The sequence below is a fragment of the Zalophus californianus genome, chromosome 9 (genome assembly GCF_009762305.2).
Source record: "Zalophus californianus isolate mZalCal1 chromosome 9, mZalCal1.pri.v2, whole genome shotgun sequence".
Lineage (NCBI taxonomy): Eukaryota > Metazoa > Chordata > Mammalia > Carnivora > Otariidae > Zalophus > Zalophus californianus.
This window is the reverse complement of record NC_045603.1, coordinates 71977253-71983252: the sequence shown is the minus strand read 5'-3', so window position 1 is coordinate 71983252 and position 6000 is coordinate 71977253. Positions and strand designations below refer to the sequence as shown.

At 36.8% G+C, this 6000-nt stretch overlaps 1 non-coding gene across 1 annotated transcript; it reads left to right on the top strand.

Moving 5' to 3' along the window:
* Positions 1-5075: 5075 nt before the first annotated feature.
* Positions 5076-5278, top strand: LOC113923316. Its single transcript, XR_003520294.1, has one exon. It is a non-coding gene; the product is annotated as a small nucleolar RNA U3 (small nucleolar RNA).
* The last annotated feature ends 722 nt before the right edge of the window (positions 5279-6000 follow it).

Here is a 6000-nt window from a genome sequence, read left to right as displayed (position 1 = left end):
TTTGATTGAATTTAATAGACGATTTTCTTTTCCCTACCTAACTAATCTTTGTGTTTATTATTATTATTTCTTCATTGTGCTTATTTTGGCTTACTTTTTATGACTTTTTTAAGTTGGGAACTTATTTAATTTTTAACTATCTTTCTACTGCTCTGGAGTAAAAAGCAGCAAATTTTTTTGTAAAGGTCTTATAAATAGTATAAATTCTAGGTTTTGTGAGCCATATAATCTCTGTCACAGCTATCCAACTCTGTAGTTGAAGTGCAAAAGCCGCCATAAGACATACATAACTAAATAAGCTGGACTGTTTTTGCAGGTCATACAAAACAGGCATTGAGCTGGGTTTGCCCCAGGGATTAGTTTTCTGACCACTGATATAGATGTCTAAACCTGAATTTTCCCCTGATCATTACTTTAAATATACCCCACAGATTCTACAACGTATTGTTTTAGTTATCTTTCCTTTTTCAGAGGTTTTGTAACTTATGATGGTATTTCCTCTTCCACTTTATTTAATAGACTAGGGTTTTTAATTTCCATGTGAAATTTCTTTTAATTATCAGTTGTTTTGCATTGCAATCGGAGTGTTGTTGTAATTGCTTCTAATATAGAAATTACTGATGCTTTCTTCGTGACCTAATGTATGGTTAATTTTTTGTGAATATTCTATGTGCACTAAAGAAGAAAACATATTCTCCATATTGCTGTATAGTGTTTGATATATCCCCGTACATTCTATATTGTTCATTTTGTTATTTAGATTTTCTTTAGCCTGAATTTTTAAATTTGATTTGTCTTGAGCTGAAAATAATGTGTCAAAATCTCCTATTTTTAATGTTACTATTTCATCTTTTATCTCTCCTGGTTTGTTTTCAATAAATGGTTACAGTATTATTTGGTGCATAGGTATAACTTTTATTATCTCTTTGTGAAACGTGGCTTCTAGCATTTTAAAATGCCCTTTTTGTTCTCATTTCATGTTTTTTGGCTTGAATTTTACTTTGATGTCAGAAACACAAGGGCACCTGAGTGGCTCAGTTGGTTGGGCGACTGTCTTCGGCTCAGGTCATGATTCTGGAGTCCCGGGGTCGAGTCCCACATTGGGCTCCCTGCTCGGTGGGGAGTCTGCTTCTCCCTCTGACCCTCTTCCCTCTCGTGCTCTCTATCTCTCATTCTCTCTCTCTCAAATAAATAAATAAATTCTTAAAAAGAAAAAAGAAACACAAGCCCCGCTTCCTTATTGTTCCCATTGGCTTAGTATGTCTTTGCCCTTGCCTTTAGTTTTCAAACTTTTGAGTTACCATTTTCAGTGTGTATCTTGCACACAGCAGAGCTGGGTTTGCTCTAGGAGCCAATTTGAAAACCTTTTCCTTTGATATGTAAGTGAAGCCTGTTCACATTTATTATTATGCTTGATATGTTGCTTTTTTAACATTATTTTATAATTACTGTGTCTAATGTATTGTATTTACTGCACCTCTTTCTGTATTTACCTCTTTCTGTATTTATTAAGGCTTCTTTCCTTTATTTAACATTTCTTTGATATTGAGGGAGTTTTGTCTTATGTTTTAGTCACATATACCTATTCATGTATACCTTTTATAGTGCCTTTAATCACCTTATTTCTTACTTAATGTTTCACTCTGCCATTTGTGAAATGTAAATGGTGTCCTTTGATTCCCATCCATTACATTTACAACAGCCAATGCTCTAATCCCATTTTCTCCTTCCATTTACTAGTTGCATTATATTTTTTCACAGAACATATGATGTTTACATACTATTTTCCCTCATATATCAAAACCCACATTTAACCCTGTATTAGTTCTACAATTAAGTATATGAAATGCTCATCTTCTGTCCTTTTGTAGAAGCTTCCCAGTTGTCTTTTGTTTTCCACTGAGTTCATCTTACGGTAGAAACTTCATGAAGAGCTCCTGGTTACAGTGTATCTTGAGTTGCTTCTCATTCAAAGTTGTTCATTTTTATAGGCTTGATACTTACTGATATAAAATCCTTGGCTCACACTTTTTTTAGATTTTTTGAAATGCCATTACACTGTGGCCTTGCTCCTGAAAAGTCTGGCACCAGTGTAATTTTTAAATTTTTATTATTTAATGTTTTTGTCCAGGAATCCTGATGATTTTGTTTTTGTCTCTAAAGACTGATAGTTTTACTAAGATTTTGAGAATTTATTGTTCTGGGTCAACTTTCCAAGGTACACAAGGGGCCCTTTCAGTATGTAATTTAGCTGTGTTTTGAAAGCTTTGTTGGATTACAGTTTTAAATATTACTGCTATTAGATTGTTTTGCTTTTCGGAAACTCTAGTTATATGCACACTGGGCCTTCTTAGCTTGCCTTCTGTTTCTTTACCATCTCTTTAATCATTTTTATTTCTTTATCTCATTTTATTTTCTTGATTGTTTTTCTTCCTTCCTTCAATGGCCCTCATTAAATTTTCATTTGGATTTATTATCCCTTGAGCATTTTGTAATTTATTCTTTTTTTAGAAATGGTTTATATTGGTGCGCCTGGGTGGCTCAGTCATTAAGCATCTGCCTTTGGCTCTGGTCATGATCCCAGGGTCCTGGGATCTAGCCCCACCTCAGGCTCCCTGCTCAGCGGGAAGCCTTCTTCTCCCTCTCCCACTCCCCCTGCTTGTGTTCCCTTTCTTACTATGTCTCTTTCTGTCAAATAAGAAAATAAAATCTTAAAAAAAAAGAAATGGTTTATATCTTTGTTAAATTTCTTTTTTGAGCTAACTAAACTCTTGTTGCTTTCTTCCTATGAGAGTTTTGTTTCGTTATTTTGGGGACCATTTCTATTCTTAATTTTTAAATTTTTGATTCTTATTTTTTGTTGTTGTTGTTAAAAGATTTTATTTATTTATTTGAGAGAGAGACGAACATGGGGGAGAGGGAAAAGCAGACTCCCAGCTGAGCAGGGAGCCAGATGCAAGATTGGATCCCAGGACCCTGGGATCATGACCTGAGTGAAAGGCAGACACTTAACCAACTGAGCCACGCAGGCACCCCTAATTCTTACTTAAAAAAATACCTTTAAATTTGCATTTGAGGATTTAAAATTCTGATTCAAGTGCTGTGTTGCAGTTTTCTCTAGTTGTGTGTGTGTGTCTGTGTGTGTGTGTGTGTGTGTGTGTGTTTGAGGAGAATTTTCTCAACTGAAATCTTTGATTCTCTGTTTGTATTTTGTTCTTTCAATAGCTGTGTATGAAATTTGACTTTTTTTCTATTTCTGAACATCTGATGGACAAGATTCCTGGTTTGAGACTCACCTCTTTCAGTTTGTCAAACCATAGTTTTTTTTTTTAAGATTTATTTATTTATTTGAGAGAGCGAGAATGAGAGAGGGAGAGTACATGAGAGGGGGGAGGGTCAGAGGGAGAAGCAGGCTCCAGATTCAGACCACTATTTGGATTTTGGTGCTGAATTCTGTTTTTCCTAGGGTGCTTTTCCTGCACCTCATCTGTGTACTGTTCCCCAAGGAATTTTTTTGTTTTAAAGATTTTATTTCTTTATTTGATAGAGAGAGAGAGCACAAGTAGGCAGAGCAGGAGACAGCGGGAGAGGGAGAAGCAGGCTTCCCGCTGAGCAGGGAGCCGCATTCGGGGCTCGATCCCAGAGCCCTGGATCATGACCCAAGCCGAAGGCAGATGCTCAACCGACTGAGCCACCCGGGTGCCCCACACCAAAGAATCTTTTAGCCTCCCTTTTCTTACTCTTCAGACACAACACAGGCAGGCAGCAGCAGTGAGAACTCTGGAATTTGGTATTTATTTGTTTATTTACTTACAAATAATTTGAAGTTGATATTTTTTCTCTTCTAGCAATGCTGAAGATTTGGGTCACATGTGGCTTGATTTGCCTTCCTTGTTGCTCTTAACGTTTTGGGGGGTAAGGTTTGAAGGTATTGACATTCAGGCAATCATTGTTATCCTCCATACGTGAAGTTTTACCTATAAAGGTGTTTTGAAATTGAAACAATATTAGAAAATACACGGCAAAGTCTCCATGTGTACTGTCCTAGCAAGACAAGCCTCTCAGTCGGCAGATTTATATTCTGAAAATTTCCATTTCTTTGTAGCATAGTAATATCATTTTATTCTCCTAGGAATGTGTCTTTCTCTGAATAAGTTAGTATGTTTCAAGAAATGTTTTTCATTAATTTATAACAGAAATAAATTAGAGTTAGTATCTCTGGACTCAATCTTGTAATCGTGCTGCTTAATCTGGTCTATTTGTGGTTTAATTGAGTAGTTTTCCAGGTATTCCTTTCTTCCCTTTGGTGTAAAGCTTATCTTTACTCCAAGTTTAGGGAAATTTAGTCTTTATGGGGGAGTGAAAGTTTGGATACATAATCAGAAATTATGAGGCTATTTCAATTATTTGAAGGAATTAGGAAATGACACCACTAGTAAATAAAATACCAGGTTGTTTGATATAAAAATGTCAGAAAGCTTTTCTTAGATGTACTGTAGCAATGGAGTGCTAACTCTCTGGAGCCCACCAACTGCCCCAGTCACAAAACCGAGCAGCCTGCTCTGGAGAGTCCAGATGGACAACTCTACAGGACAGTACATCCAGAGGGAGTTATCAGTCTGGACTGTGTGAGTGCTCACCAACAGTGTTCACTGATCCTTTATGGCCTGCCATGGATATTAAAAAAAAAAAAAAAGTCACATGTCATAATTACCATTTAGTTTTTCTAAAATATTTGTTGAGCAGTACTATGTGCCGTGCACTGTTCTAGCACTGGGGAGATAGTAGTTAATATGGCAGCTGGCGTCTTGTTCTCATGGAGCCTATATTCTATAGAGAGAAGAAAAAGATATACAGACAAACGTTTAAATGCCAAATATTATGTCTCACAGTCAAGGGCTCTGAAGGAAAAACAATAGTGTGATATGATAGAGAATCTGAGTTGGGGATATAGGTTAGGAGTGTTGTCACAGGAGTCTTCTGTGAGAGGTGACACTTAAGATTAGACTTGAAAAATCACAGAAAGCCAATCATAGGAAGAACCAGGAGAAGACTTTTAGAAAAAAGGAACAACAAAGACTATGCTTTCAGGGATCATGTCTATGGTTTGTTACTAGAGAAGTTTCTCTGAATGTAGAGTACCTGAAACCATGAGGAGGAGGCGCAGTGTTCTCTCCTCAGTGTGAACCTGGCTCTATGTGTTGCTTCTACAATTGTCTATTGCCATTGATGATCGTTCTTCTCCTTCCAGGGAGTAAGAGGACACAGTCTGAGTGGAAGGAAAAAAAAAAAGAAAAAAGAAAAAGGAAACACAGACTGAATTTGGCACATTTGAGGAACAGAATCAAGCCAGAGTGGCTGGAACTTAATAAACAAAGAGCTGAGTGGTTTGAGATGAGGTCAGAGAGGTGGGGAGGAGACAGACTTGATAATGGAAAAGTTGGACATTCAAACCATAATGAAAAGTCGTTATAAAGCATTTGATGGGTGAGTGATCTAAACTGATTCCTGTTCTTAAATGACTGATTTAAGAGTGGGTGATTTGACAAAGAGCTAGGAATGAAAGGATGGAGACCAATGATCAGGTTATTGCACTAAGCTTAGAAAAAGGGAATGGTAGCTTTGATCAAAGTGGCAGCACTGTGATACATTAGAATATGATCTGGAGGATGGTTAATAGGAATTATTAATAGATTAAATTGGTGAGTGAGGGAAAGGGAAGAATGGAGGATGGCGTCTACATTTTGGAATTGAGCATCTAATTGAATGTTGGGAAAATAATCCAAACAAATTGGCATTTAATGTTGCAAGAACTGTTGCTGATACACTGTAGCATGATCACAAAAGGAGGAAGGAGGAATGAAAAAAAGCTAAACAGGAGACTGGTAGGAAGTTTCTATTTTCTTTTGTTGCACCTGATTGAATTTATGGTTTAATTTCACAGTGTTGTCAGGATTCAGCTGATGACCCAAGAGCAGTGGCTCCTACTGTAATATGCCC